At 36.3% G+C, this 16,397-nt stretch overlaps 1 pseudogene; it reads right to left on the bottom strand.

Moving 5' to 3' along the window:
• Positions 1-2,027: 2,027 nt before the first annotated feature.
• Positions 2,028-2,581, bottom strand: LOC149187265 (dirigent protein 22 pseudogene; annotated as a pseudogene).
• Between the last annotated feature and the right edge of the window lie 13,816 nt (positions 2,582-16,397).

The raw sequence follows: 16,397 nt of genomic DNA on the forward strand, positions 1-16,397 counted from the left end.
AATGGCTTTGGAGCACTCTCTAGAGCTTCTCAAACATAATAACTACTCAAATGTTCTCATTGATGCAGACTTTGAGATTTCCATAAATGTTTTCAAGAAAATCAGCTATGGCACAGCACTGGAAAGGGTCTCGAAACATTGGAGACTGATACAAGTTTACCAGAGAATCAAAAATCATCTCCAAAGTCTTCGTACAGTCAGCGTCAATCATGTTCGAAGGAAGGCCAACAAACTTGTAGATCTGCTGGCCAACCAAGGGGTGATTAATCCTGATTGCAGGATCAAGATGAATTGGCAGGAAAGGCCTCCAAGTAGACTAAAAGCTCTTTGTGATGCTCAAGCCACCGAGGACAAAGATATTTTCGATTGCTGGGCTCAAAGGGCAGGCTATGAATAAGGTTCTTCTAGTTTGTTCTTTTTCCTTTGGTGGGCGGCTCCTTAATTTAGGGCCTTCTCTACTTGGCGTTTTCTCCCTGAGGGGTATGAATTCTTATCCCCTTCGCTCCTTGTTTGGAGCCACTAGGGTTCTTCTGAAGTGTCTGAAGGGTTCGGCGGCGAGATTTTTTCGGCAACGGGTTTCCAGGTTCAGCGGGAGGAAAGGCTGGTCGGCTCCCACTTCGATTTTTCCTCGCAGCTTTTCTTATGGTTCGGAAACCAGGCTTGAAGCGGTTTCTTTATTGATCGCAAGGCTCTCGGATGGTAACTGGTTTTGGCTCATCGAGAATGATGCCACTCAGCTCTCCCCACATGGCGGTGGTTAGAATCTTCAAACCACCCCTCCCTGCGCCTTATTCTCCTTGCATCTTGGCGCTCCAATATCCCTCAGTGCCATCCATTTCGGCGGAAGCTTTCAACGGTCAGATCTCGTCGAGCTAGTTTGGCGGGCCAAGAGTGTGTTCACTGTTTGCAAGTTTACCACGGGAGGTTCAACGGTTTTCAACCTTAGTTCTTCTTGGTGGGGCCGTTCGTAGATACTTGTGTCGTTGACCTTGTGTTTTCTTGTTTTCGAGGGGATGTGTTATTTGTTGGCTTGTCCTATTGTTGGTTTGGCAGGTCTCTTCTTAGTTAGTTTGATCTCGTTGACTTGGTAGGCCTTTTGTTTTTCAGGCCTTTTGTAATTATTGTAACTTTACCTTTTGGTTATTGAAATAGAAGGAAAGTCTCTTGCTTCAGCAAAAAGAAATTTACATTTATATATTTTTTGGCATGTGGTATTTATAAGCCATGGTATTGGCCTATGATGTTGTCACTATGCTATATACATATTTAAAAACTTCAACTAAATGTGAATCTATGCAATTAAAAATCTTATTACATATTTTTTTAAATATATATAAACTCATGTCATATATTATCTTTTTATGATTATTATTAATAATATTAATTTAAAACAAAATTTTAATTTAGTTAATTTTTTATGATTTTGAAAAAAATATAAATAAGTGCACAAAAAAAAACCTATCTTTAGCATAAATTTGACTTTACTCTACTATTACTAATTTTTTTTTAACCTTGGCATGACTATATTTTTTTTTAACCTTGGGTGACCATATCTTCAACATGTCCAATATATCACTTTGATGGTTGGAAATGTTCAGGAAATTGAACTGATAACTTCACATCAAGGATAATCAAGAAATTAAACTAATAATTTCACATCAAAAATATCAGATCACCATCTATCCAAAACCCTATAGACTACTAAACATTTTTTATAAAAAAATATATTATTCAAAATAAATCTTCACCTCCATTTTATAAATTATTAATAATTAAATTTAAATTAAAAAAATCTTATTCCAAAATAAAAAGACAATTTCATCGCCTATCAACGATCTTTGAAAAACCAATCAAATCCCAATTCATAAATATATGAAAATTAGAGAGGCCATGACACGATCCGCCATAAAGAATTTTATTGAAATATATAATTGTTTGATCTGCGTACTGAAGCGGTATGGTGTAGCAAACATAGGAACATACAGGACTTATAACTGACACACACGGATGGACTGAACTCCGAAGCGCTAGTAATGGAGGACGGTTACATCGTATTCCACGACTGCATTACCGGTCTTTAAATCGAAGGAATGAGTGCGAGCGAGAGCGTAGCCTCGAGCCAGTCGAAACAACCCGCTGCGTCCCACGATGGGCATTTCTCTCACTTATCGAAAACTGCGTTCTTCCCCACCATGGCCAACGTGCTCCCATTATACTTTCCGCTTTCGAAGACGAACGTGGATGCCATGAGCAGATGGACTTTCTCTTGGCCGGAAGAGACGTAGATACCCTGCGCTCTGCCCACCATTTTGGAGGTCGCTTCTGGCCCTTGGGTTAGCCAGTCGTCCATAACTCTCACCAACCCGAACTGTGTATAGTAAGAGTCGGTGGTGGGAGCCGAAGCCACCTTCACGACTGTCACGTTTTTACCCTCTACCAAGTCGTGGAAATAGAAATGCAGGTGACTTATCTTCTCCCGCCCGAATTTCGCATTTGCCTCCGCCGCCGCTATATGCAGCCGAATGGAGAACAGAACAACGGCCACTGCAATATTTACTCGCAAATAAGCATGGGCGGCCATCTCCAAAGAATGCGTCAGTGCAGTGCACATAAAATCAGAAAGAAACTTACATAATATGATGAAAGTTTGGTATCTGATGCGCCCGGAAAAACAGGCTTACTTTACCCGACGCCGTTATATATTTTATTCCAGTTGATTACCATTTTGGGTTTTGGTCGATTTGATTTTATTAGCGTTTTTATCGATCATTGTGATATTCAAATATTTTTCCCCCAATGGTGAAAGTATTTTACATCATGAACCATATAAATTGTTTGTTACAATGACTTTTAGTAACTAATCTATAGAGAAGTTGATTTTTACTTTGGATTATTTACGGAATTTTTTAATGCGAAGGATGTTTCTTTTGAGAATGCAAAGTTTTGTGATTCCTCATTTATGTATGGTTTTTTTTTTTTTTTTTAAATTACATTATTATTTTAAGGTAAGTTAATCTTATGTTTCTAGATGTTTTGTTTTTTAAATTATATTTTAAAGTTAAAAAAATAAATTTAATATTTGTTAAAAAAAAAATCATATTTTTGTCACTGCACAGTGCAGAGTTGATTCTATTTAAGAATTTGATATTACAGATGGGCGAGCTCACTTTGCCTCACTAGGTTTCACATATTATTATTTTATTGACTTGCTATTAGTTTTTCTTTGACTAAAAAATATTAAAATCTATCTAAAGTTTAACATTATGAAATTAAATTTATTATTTTTAAATAAAATTTATTTTTATTTATCTCAAATATGATTGGTTGAAATGTCTCTCCTCTTATTGTGTAATGATGGCAATAATTGACTTTTGTGTACTCTATTATTAATTACTATGTACTATATCACTAATTACTATGTAAAATAAATATAAATAATTTGAAAAAATAACATTATATATTAATTACTATGTACCATAAACACAAATGGTTTGTAATTAAATTCAAAAATTTCATTTTTTCATTGGTGTAAAGTATTGAATAGACAATATTTGTGGGTTTTATTTTTTAATTAAAAAAAAAATCAAAAATATAAATTTGAAAAAAATATGTTAAAATAGCATGTGTACAATTTGTACAACTCTCATTATATCAATCTATACTCTAATGTCATAACATGTGTACTATATATAATATGAGCATCATATAAAAAAATTGTCATCATTCAATGTTAAATAAATAATTATTAACTTGTCATGTCAATTATATATATATATATATAACCATAACCTTTATCTACCAAAAACATGTTTAATTATATTAAAAAAATAATAAAAAAAAAGTTAAACAAATATTCATATAACTCATTTTACAATTTTATTATTGTTTAGAGTACATAGAACACATTATCACATTAAAATATTTTATTAAACTAAACAGCAGGAAAAGCTCGCTACGCAACCTTTAACTAGCATTTTTTTTTATTAATTTGGTTTTGTTAATATTTTGTTTTTATTGACAAGTATGATTTTCAATTCCACACCGGAATGTGGAATTTTACCATGCTCATCGTATTGCTTTTCAATTCATTTTCCTCATTGTGAAACGCAGAGTGTAACCAGGTCACAATTTCACCATAGAATAATGGAAATTTAGTTAAAATGCTGGAAAAAAAAACGGAAATCCTAATAACTGTAAAAAAATTTTGAATGCTTCAAAATTTTTGATAATACTAAATCTGTTTCCACTAATCAAAAATCAATTCAAACAAACCCAAATTCTCTCATAAATATCTTAATAAAATTATTACTTCCTTAAACAACGCCCTGCGAAAATATCAGGCCTTTCAATTTTGTCCTATACTTATAACTCTTTAATGTACGAATGAGATTCTCTGGCACAGCTGCCAACAACTGAACGCTGAAAACCTCCTTCTTTAAAGTACGAATGAGATTCTCTGGCACATATGCCAAAGACTGAAAACTTACTTTGGCAAAGATGATATGCCCTGCGTACAAATAAATAATGCCATTAAAGTTTCATGTTATTTTCTTTGCTGTACTGGAACCTTTCTGCGTTATATACTGCAGTCTGTGCTTTTTTTTTTTTTTTTTTTGACTGAAATGCTAGACCTGTGGCTGTGGAATAATGACATATAATTTCACCACCCCCACCGCACCGGTTTTCATAATGACGATATAGACTTATGTAAGACGTAAAGACCGGCACAAAATAGGCCATCGATCAGTGTGGAACAAGTCTCTACCGAATTCATGTGAGGTGCATGAAAATGTTTATATTTAATTCGATAAGTGGTTTATGTCGGAAGAAGATTTTAGAATTTTTTAATTTTAAAAAATTAAAATATATAGATGGTTTAGATTTTAAAATATAAGAATATATTTCCTTTTATATAAATTTAAGTAATTAAATTAAATGTTTCTAAAATATTTTCAGTTTGATGGGTTTGTCATTTCCACTTTTTCTTCGCTTTACAAATTCTCAAAATAAATGTCAAACAAGGATTTTAATGGCTATCAAGATTTTTATGTCTTACAAGTATTTTAACGGCTCTCAAGATTTATTATCTCTTTAATTGATGTGAATGGGCTAATTTATTATAACCTTCAAAATATTTCTATCTTTTATTTATTTGAATTTGCTAATTAATAATAATCCTCAAAATATTTTTGAATTTACTTCTATGTTTTATTTATATGAATTTGCTAATTTATTATAACCTTCAATATATTTTCGAATTTACTTCTAGCCAGTTTCATTAAGATTTACAGAAATCTTTTAAACCATACTTTTTTTTGTTTGAGTTAGAATCAGAATAGAAATTAGATTGGATATATAAATCAGTAGGATGAAATAGAGTTTAAAAATTGTACAATAGATTCTTTGAGATTGTCGGCGGTAGGGCTTTAACCTTTCTAGAGTGAAAACTGAGTGAGGACGATGAGCCAATAACAACTGACTTGGTGAACTTTCTACGTATTAGGTTATCATGGTTTAATGGCCACGATCATAGTATGAAAGAGTGAATAACTATCAATAATGATCTATGAGCAGGTATATAAAATTAAAAAAAAAAAAAAAACACGAAGCACATAGTAATAAATCAATAATGATTTATGAGCGGTTTATATATATAAAAATAAAAATAAAAATAAAAGAATTGAAGGACATTAGCAGTAAAGAAAGTTCGTTGTTTTAATGAGTAGAATGATCAGTTCGCATTAGTTTTAGCACAGTGTGAATATGTAGTTGAGTTGTTTTAAAGAATAACTGTTAATTATAGTATTAAATATATCAGGAGTATTGAATTTTTTATTAATAATATTATATTAATTATAATTATTATATTTATTATTAAAATTAATGAAAATAAATATTTGATTTATAATAGTAATACAAATTGAATTGCATTTAAATATTAATTTATAATTAATATCGAAATATTATTAAAATTTTAAATTTTTAAAAAATTAACTAAACTATCATTTTATTTAAAATATAATCATTATTATTAAGGATAAAAAAATCAATATAAAATTTAAACATGTATACATTAAAAAAACCTGATGAGGAGCATCCAGCACCCTTAGTCAAAAGGAGGAATCCAAAGTGAAGGAGGAGGATGTGGACCATGGAGCTGAATGAGGGACAATTTTTGTTAAAACCAGAGCTTAAATGATGGAATGGATAAGTCTCTAGAAGACTTAATTAAATGAAATCTGCCATGTGTATACGTATAGCGAGTTTAAGGGTTTGTTGAGCAAATCAAGGAGAGGATTGATCGGATCCTTCATAGTGATCTGATCCAATATTCCTGTAATGATGAACCAGATGTGTTCTATATATATGTAATGAGTGAGATATAGAGATGGATAGAGTGATAGAGATAGAATTTGTGAAAACAGAGTGTTGAAATGTAGTCAAGGGAGAACTCATTCTAAGGCTGCGATGCCTTAGTTCTGTAATCTTATACATATAATGAATAAGTTGTGTATTTGTGGATTCCGTGTGTCTGTGTTGTGCCTTTAGGTTATCTGTATATTTACTCATTGAATGACTTAAATTCCATTGGTAGGAAATGTTAATCGACCATCGATCACTTAAGGATCGATGGAAATCCATTTGTAAACAAGTTAACTATGTGTCATGTGTCTAAAGCGGAGTATGGTAGAAACTGTGGCTTTAATGTAGAAATCCATCAATCGAAAGATATTAAGTCCAAGAGGAGGCTGGAGAAACGATACACAGGATCTGTTAGATCTGTGAGATCAACAGTCCTGATCATATCGCATCGGCAGAGGCCTTAGGGTGTTATCGGACCCGACCATCATCGCAGAGCGATTAACGATAAAGCGATGGATCTTGGATCGTTGGATCAGAAGCCCAGATCGACAGCCCAGATGCGATCAACGATCGCATATCGGAGAGGCAAAGGATAATGGAATAGCAAGGGCCGATACGCTGATAGTGATCATACACTGATTGACGATCGGAGGTGTCGGTAGTCAGAGGTCAGCATCAGATCAGTGCTGAGGAAAGCAGAAGAGCGGACCCGATAATCCTTATAGATGTGGGTGTATGTTTTTGAAGTCCGACATATATGTTCGAAGCAGGATTTACCTGGTTTTCCTGTGTATTTTGTAATATGTGTTGCCCGAAGGGTTAAGGCTTGAATGCCAATATGTTATGCTTTCGATAGTAATAAAAGCCCCGATAAAGTTATATGGTTCCGGTCCAATGTAAGTCCACGGTTTAAAGGCTTAAGGCCTAAAGAAACGCTTCCAATAGACTTAGTGGGCCATAACCCATAGGCCTCAAGATCGATATTTGTTTTAAGGGAAAGGGATTTTTATTAACCCCCAAAATCTCTACCCATAAAAAACATATAAGGATTCTTATCATGGAGACTCACCCTAACTTTATGATGGAAATTCTTAATTTGTAAATAGATTTTGTTAGAATAGTATTAGTCAAGCATTATTCATCAATACCACATGCCCAAAAAATCATAACTCATTTCATATGACAATTTTTTTAGTTAATGCATTTAATTAAAAGGGGAAGAAGACATAACTACTTTGAAAATAAATATGCTTATACTACTAAGCATATTCTGGAATATTATATCTATGTTAAATATCTTTTATCCACTTAATAATCATTGATAATTAAATTAAAACCTTGAAATCCCTATTCCAAAATAGACATGCCTATTTGCATAAAAATAAAATACTATATAAATGGTACTTTAAAAAAAAAATCATAAAAGAATGTGATGGAAACTTATTTGATGGTGGGAGTGCCCATCAAATTTATGCCCTAAGTTAGATGTGAAGTTATTGTCCTTATAGTGGCACATGGTTGTTTTGGAATTGGTGTAACTTGTATAGGTTTAAGGCTACATCCTATTTTTGTAATACACATGAAGATGTGACAAGTAAATTACCACCTTATTGCTTTCATCTATGACTTTAGCAATAATGCAAGGAAATACCAATCTCAACACTAAGTGACGTGGTTCCTTCTATGACCCCAAAAAATATCATCTAAATGGCATTACACAAGGTAATGGGATCCCTTCTAAGGAATCTATTACTCATATTGAAAAGTGTGAAAAATAATTTATCAATGATATTTTGAAAATTCACATTAGTTTGGTATTTTGTGGATCATATCCTACCAAAGGTTGTGATTAATCCTTAGGACAAGGAAGCTTGAGGAATTCTTGGATGTACTTTCAAAACCATTAAAAATTGACTGAGTTAATTTTCCAACTCTCATTGGGGAATGAAAAGCATTTCCATAAAGTATAATCTTGCTATCCTTGCCTAGGTGGGAACCTTGTCATTGTTTTCTAAGAATGACATGAAGAATTTTCAACTAAATAATTCTTTAAAATATGTTTTCCAATCATGGAGGAATTCTTAAGGACTCCTTTATAGTTTTGGCCTTTTTTGTTACAAATCTTCATCCTAATTGGAAGCTTTATACGCTATAAACCGACTCAATTATTTAACCCGTTCTGTTACACAAAATATTGTCACCATGACTATTTGCAGTCAGTATGGGTCTATCATCATTCATACTGTCCTCCTAAGCAAGTCTCAAACCTTAGCTCTTCATGTCAAGCTTTGAAAATGAGAGAAAGACTTTAAAAATCAATAAAACTCTGGCTCCGCACTTTCTCTCACTGTTTCCAACGGTCCCACACCCCCTGTTCATATTACTTGCGGACCTGCCTGCTCTGTGTCTAAAGGAGTGGGTGCGGACCCCTGTGAAAGTAAAAAAGGCACAAGTTTATTCTAAAAAACTCACTTTGGGTTAATTCTAGATGATTCTAGAACGAATTTTGACGTGGATGGTTTGCTCTTAGGTGGTTCATGCATCCCAAAAGAGAAGGAGCTAATCCCTTGATGAGAGGAGCTTATCCCTTTGAAGGAGGGATTTATCCCTTTGAAGGAGGACCTAGTAACTTCCCTCCATTGCACCATAAATTAAGGCATTGGGTTGGTTGCTAAAGAGGTTAGAAGCTGAACATTTTTTTAGGGTAAATGCTGGTGGAATTGAGACTTCCTAGTTAAGCTTGAGAGGAGAGATCACATACCTTTTGGCTTCATTGGGAAGAGAGTGAAACTTGTCAAAGTAGAGGAGACTTCTTGCTGGACCCTAGGAGGAGCTTGTACAGCATCAAGGCACAAGTTGTAAAGTTCTTCTTTGATCTAAATTAATACAATCAGATTCATTTTTCTCAACAAATTGTCTTATGTGATTTGTTTCATGAATTCCTTGATCATCATGATAAGTATGCTTTATTATATTGGCTTTTCAGGTGCTATTTAATTTGTGTGCTTGTTTGTGTTTGCAGATTCTCTACAAGGGAGCTCATTTGGATCAACGGAGCGAGGCTTCCACAAACTTGCATTGGACCCAAGGTAGGCCTAAAACACTTGTTTGCCTTTGTTTATAAATTGCATACTTAGAGAAAGATAGGATTTGATTGGCTTGCTTGTCACTAGATATCATTAGATACTAGGGAGGTCGGTCTTGTCCGCAAGAACGACTCATTCTGTGTGACAAAATGGCGACTCCACTGGGGAATTGATTTTTTGATTTGCTTTACTTTGACTTGAGAAACTGTGTTTTTGTTTCTGTTTTTGGCTTGTTGTGTGGAATTGGGTAGATTTAGTAGATCTTGGATTATTTTTTGTTTTTCATACTTTTGGGAGAGGATCGCATCCTCTGCTTGTAACACAGTGCGGACCTATCCGCACTTTTGCTTTACACACAGAGCGGTACCGCACCTATGTGGACTGCGGACCTGCGGACCCTGTCAAAATTTTGAAAAACTTAAGATTTTCTCTTTTAGTCAGCTTAGGATTTGTTTAGATGTTGTTATCCCCTGCCCAGACCTGCATGTGATTTGTCAGGAACTTTTCTTAGGTTAATTCCATTGGTATTAGGGTTTTAGGTGAAATTCCTAGAAGTTTTGGTTACCGAGCTTGATTTTCATTTTGGTCTTGTAGTAGCTCAGAGCTTAGAAGCTTTAGAAGCCCCAGATCACCTTGGTTTTTACTTGCCTTCTTATGAGTCTGACCATTTGCAAAATCTGCCTTTGTTGAGAAATCCATCTTGTGTTTCTCTTTGCGAAACTTCGAAAAGACTTGTGTTAAAAGTTTGGATTTCATTTTTAGAAAAGAAAACAAAAATTTGTTGTTTTTTGACTGATTTGTGATTCTGGACAAATTAGTCCTTAGTGTGCTTATAGCTAAGTAAAACATCCTTGAAAAGAAATCTTGTAAGCTTTTACTTCAAATAGTTCTTAGAATTTATAGATCTCAAGATTAGATTTTTCCATAGTTTTGAGTGTTTTATAAAAATAAAAAAATCTCTTTTGAAAAAGTTTTTTTTGTAGTATTTGAGTGTTTAAAAGAAAAGGGAAATTTTCGTGAGCATAACTAGTTGTCTCGTTTTTTAGTGTATTGGAAAAGACGAAAAGCTCTTCTTTTGATTTGTTTGTTAAGGAAAAGATTTGTTTTTACAAGCATTTGCATTCTCAACTCTTTCCTAGCTAGAAATTCATTGAAGGGAAAAGATTTCTTATCATCTTAAGTGCAATTTTTTAGTGATTTCGAGTAGAGTCTTCACACCATAAGTTTCATCTCCGCACCTCTTGACTTAAAGAAAAACCAATAAAAATATCGCTTAAAGTAAAATCTATCTAGTAATCTTTTTATTTCTAGGGCTCTATTACACCAACATAGCTTAGGCTAGTATCTTGGAGTAGGGAGTAATTAACTCTCCAAGATAGTAAAACAAACAAGTCGCTGTATCTTGCGGTAGGAGAAAAATCCAATTGTTACATCTATACTCTGGGAAAGCTCCTCTTAAAGGAGAAGCACGAGATCGTGTCCGAACCAGTGTGGGAATCAATCCTTCCTCATTGGGAACGACGCCAAATATTCACGTATTAAAAACGGTAAACCTCAGATTAACCATTGTCGAGGAGCCTGGGGTCACTTGTTGGTAAACCTTGGATTATGTCAAGGAGCCTTCAAGGGGATTGAGCTTGTTACTCTACCCTTGCGTGCGTATCGGATCGTAGACTGTTCCCCCAGGTATATTTATTTCCGTTGGTAACCATAGTGACCATATTCTATAGGATTCTTTCCTAAGGTGACGGTGGAGGGAAGATCCCACTGTACCTGGAGCAGACGTCGGCTAGACTCACTTGGATTTTCTGGGGGGTTCTCTTTACTCGAGACGGTTTAGTGGAGAAACTTGTGCCAGTCTATTCATTAAGCAAGTTGTCGGGGTAATTGTTCTAACCGCCATTTCTGTATTGAAATCTGTGACGTTGGATTTCATCACCAACTAGTGTTTTCAGTACGGAAAGTTACTGTTTGTGTGTTGTTTGATCTCCTAGATTCTTTAGGCATGTGATTCAATTTGTTTGGTTATTTAGAGGCTTTAGGTGGTTTTCATTGAGATTTTTCTTTGTTTGCGTGTGAAGTAGTTAAAATATTTAATCGTGGCTGAATTACCGAGGAAGTCCCATAGACTTCGGGGCCAACCTCCTGAGTTTTCACCGAGCCAGCCTGAAGGGCTACGAGCCCTTGTAACTCCTAGAGACAGTAGAGTAGGGTCACCTGAAGAAGGAGAGTCTTCTTTAGTGGTACATCTTGATTATCAAGCTCTAGTAGCAGATTATAATCCACAATCTGTTTCTGTTTTCGAAGTTACTGGTAGTTTTTCATCTACTAGTGATTTAGGTGAGGAACCTGAAATATCTGAACCTGAAACTGAATTTGCTGCTACTCCAACATCGGGGTTTACCTCTCCAACTTCTAGTGGTCCTGGTTCACCTAGGGTAGAAAGAATAATTACCCAAAATCTTCCTTCTGGACTTATAGCTATTGAAGAACTTGCTACTTCGGAAGAAGAAGGTATCCCTATCCCAGAAAATCAACCAGTTATAGAACTTAGGGAGCGTGAATCGATCTTTTACAGTCCACCTAGGAGCAATGCTTGGTATCTTTCATTGACTAATTTTTTGGAAAACCCGGGACTAAGTTTTTCACCACCTCACATTCCTTTTCACCCAACACCTAGGGGTTACTATCCTCCGTTAAATATGTCAAGACAGTCGTCCATGTTTTCTCAATCTCTAGAAACCTTTATATACGACAGTCCTTCTGTTCCCTTTGGGTATCAGTCACTTACTGGTACTTTTTCGGGAGCATCTACTCAACCTATTGAACAACGGTTATTAACTGGTAATAACGGAACTAAGCCGTTGAGTGTAGAAGATATTCTTATGATGTCAGGTATTATTCCTAATCCTCAACCTCAAAGTGGCCAGTTACCGCCTGGGGGGCAGCCTCAAAGTCCTCAATTATTGCTTGGGGGGCAACCTCAAGGTACCCAATATCCGCCTGGGGGTCAACCTCAAGGACAATACATACCTACGGGATAGTACGTTCCTCAAGGTCAACCCCAGACTCAATATGTACCCCAAGGTCAACCCCAGTATCAATATGTACCTCAAGGTCAACCCTAGTATCAGTACATGCCTCAAGGGTATCAACCTCAAGGTCAGTATCCAACCCAAGGTTACCAACCACCTTCCGGTCAATCATTTGTCCAAGGAACTGGAAATGTACCTTTGAATTATCAACCCTACCCTCAACCCAGTTATGGTCCTCAATATTCTCAACCTGTTATGGGTCCGTACCCCGGAATGAACTTAGTGTGGGATCCATCTCAATCCCAACAGATCTTGCAACCGAATGTGCAGTTGTCATCTCAATCTAGACAACCCTTGGTTTCTGGTTCACCCCAGCAACCTATCCAGCCTACCATTCAAACTTCTGCACCTTCTGTAGTTTCTCAGCCTGGGCCTAGTTCATCAGGCCGTGCAGTCATTTTCCGACTCTTCTTCAACCAAAATTGACTTAATGAATGTGGTCCATGAGGAATCATTTTCAACATCAAACTCAGACTCAACAACATTTTCCGAGCTTGTTCACACTGATGAGAAAATTCATGAAATCCTATGTGTCGATGATTTACCATGGGAAGATCTTCATCATAGATCTTCATTTTTACCTCAGATTGATCACTTTGAAAATGATTTTTCATTTATTTTTACGACTGAATATGTCAAGGAACCTCAGAATCCAATGAAAAAACCTGATTTTGAGCTAAATTTGGGAAATATTTCTTGAAATATTCCTATTGATATTTCGGTTAAGCATGGAATTATTGAGAACATTCATATAGGTGCCTCTTGTACAGAAGATGAAATTCAAACATATAAGGCCCTATTTCAAGAATTCTGCGACGTGTTTGCCTGGTCATATGAGGAAATGCTAGGAATCGACCCAGCAATTGTTGTTCATGAAATAAAAACTTACCCGGATGCTAAACCCATCCGGCAATGTTTGCGTCAAATCCACCTGCGAAAAGTTGCTGCCATTAAAGCAGAAGTTGAAAAATTACTCAAAGCAGGATTCATTTATCCAATTCCGTTAACGGATTGGGTATCGAATATTGTTCCTGTTAACAAAAAGCAAGGGACAATAAGAATATGTATCGATTATAGGGATATTAATCGAGCTTGTCCAAAAGACAATTACCCAACTCCCTATATCGATCAAATCATTGATGATTGTGACGGTAGTGAAATATTCTCCTTCATGGATGGTTTTTCCGGATACAATCAGATAAATATTCTACCTGTTGATCAACCAAAAACGGTTTTCATTTGTCCATGGGGGACATTTGCTTATTACAAATTACCTTTTGGGCTCAAGAACGTTGGGGCAACTTTTCAAAGAGCCATGTCTTACGCGTTTCATGACATCGAGCACATTGTGCAACCCTATCTCGATGATTTACCTGCTCATTCATTACATCGAGCTGATCATCTCATCCATTTACGAGCAATATTTATGAGGTGTAGGCATTATCGAATTAGGTTGAATCCACACAAGTGTGTTTTCTGTATAGAAACGGGTCAGTTACTGGGGTTTGTTGTTTCGAAAGCCAGCATTCGCGTCGATCCCTCGAAGGTTGAAGCTATTGTCAAATTGCCTCCTCCTTCGAGTCTTCGCCAACTCCAAAGTTTGCAAGGGAAAGCAAACTTTTTACGTCGATTCATTCCTAACTACGCCGAGATCACAAAGGGTTTTACCTGGTTATTGAAACAAAATACTCCATTCTTTTGGGATGAGATAGCTAATAAATCTTTTGATGCACTAAAACACGCGTTGACCCATGCACCGTTATTGCATCCTCCCAACTACAACCATGACTACTTCTATCTCGCTGCCTCCCATTCCACCATCGAAATGGTGTTAGTTCAGGAAGATGAATTCGGTACTGAACATGTGATATATTACCTTAGTTGAACCTTAAATCCAACTGAGCTAAAATACTCACATGTGGAGAAATTGGCATTGGCAGCTATTCAAGCTGTCCAACGTTTTCGTCATTACATTTTACTAAGAAAAACTACAGTAATTTCTGATTGCAACCCTATGATCTATATTTTGACCAAACAATTGCTAGAGGGTAAGTACTCCAAATGGATTGTGATCCTGTAGGAGTTCGACTTGGAATTTGAAAAGTATAAGTCGAAGAAATCTTTACTTTTTGCGGAGTTAATGTGTGACTTCCCGTGTGCTGACACGGAAACTATGGCGGAGGAGCCCATTGCGGACGAATCCTTGTTTCTAATCAGCACTTTAGATCCATGGTATGGGGATATCATAGTTTGTCTCTAGACCCAATCCTTTCGGCCAGAAATTTCAAGGTCAGAACGTCGAAAAATACGATTCCAGTCCCAACAATTCAAAATTATTGGAGATACACTTTATCGTCGTGGCGCGGACTCTGTTTTTCGACGTTGTTTAACTCATGAGGAAGCTGAAAGGGTTCTAAATGACTGTCACCCTGGAGCGTGTGGCGGTCATATGTCTGGGTTTGCCACAGCCCAAAAGATATTGTGCGCTGGCTACTTCTGGCCGTCTTTGTTTAAAGATTGTATTAACGCAGTCCGAAAATGCTACAACTGCCAAATTTTTGATCGAAAGATGCGCGCTCCACTTGCTCCTCTCCACCCTATCATTGCCGTCGGTCCTTTTGCGAAATCGAGTATCGATTTTATTACATGTAACCCTCACTCGGCCGGGGGGCATGCGTATATCATCCTTGCGGTATATTTATTTACCAAGTGGGCCGAGGCGATGCCTACATTTGAGGCAAACGGAAAAACAGCTGTGATATTCGTGTTCAATCATATAATTGCTAGGTTTGGTGTTCCACAAGCGATTATCACTGATCATGGGCGTCATTTTCGAAGCATTATGATGATTGAACTTACAGACCAACTTGGCTTGTGTCACGATAGTTCAACTCCATATTATCCACAGGCTAATGGTCTGGTTGAAGCCATCAACAAAGTTCTAGTCATCATGATCCGACGAATCATTGGGATTCATAGGTCGAATTGGCATAACATGCTATTTTCAGCGCTTTGGGCGTATCAAACCTCAATAAAAACGTCAACCGGTTTCACTCCTTTCCAACTAGTTTATGGTCTGGAAGCTGTGTTACCCATTGAATGCGAAATACCGTCATTGCAAATGGCCATCGAATTACTTCCAGCCACTTCCGAAGAGGAAAGATGTTTATTATACTTGGCTCAGCTAGATGAGAATCGACGTGATGCTGCATTAGCAATCGAAACTCATGCCAAACATATTAAAGCTCAGTATGATCGAAATGCTACCCCTCGAAATTTTTCGGAAGGAGACCTAGTCTTATTGTACGATCAAGCAAATGATAAATTAGGTGCTGGAAAATTCATACCTATGTGGCATGGTCCTTATGTTGTCAAGTGAAAGTTGGAAAAAGGGGCCTATGAATTGGTAGACTTTGACGGGGTCTCTTTAGGTAAACCCAGAAATGGTCTTTACCTGAAGAGGTATTATGCTTAAAAATGGGTGTGGAGATTTTTAGTTAGGTTAGTTTTCTTTCTAGCTGGTGTGTTTTAGATTAAAAAGTGTGCTTAGCTTAGAGAGTGTTTTTCGTCATTATTCCTGCTTATCTTGGTTTTACTCTTGATATTGCAGATGTCGACGCCTCTCCAAACATACATTGGTTTTGCTGATGGTGCTTGTCATAATACACGGAACATTTCTTCCGCAGCTTGGGTTATCTATTTGCCCTCTGACGAGTTGGTATCTATGCATGGGGTAAGCCTCGGTCAAACAACAAACAACATTGCCGAGTACAGTGCAGTGATTGAGTTATTATCTGAATCTATTTCATTCGGGATTCAAAGTTTGATAGTGAGGTTAGATTCTGAACTCGTT

Source organism: Pinus tabuliformis, chromosome 3_1 (genome assembly GCF_031772625.1).
Source record: "Pinus tabuliformis cultivar Carrire ecotype Pingquan chromosome 3_1, CPIR1, whole genome shotgun sequence".
Classification (NCBI taxonomy): domain Eukaryota; kingdom Viridiplantae; phylum Streptophyta; class Pinopsida; order Pinales; family Pinaceae; genus Pinus; species Pinus tabuliformis.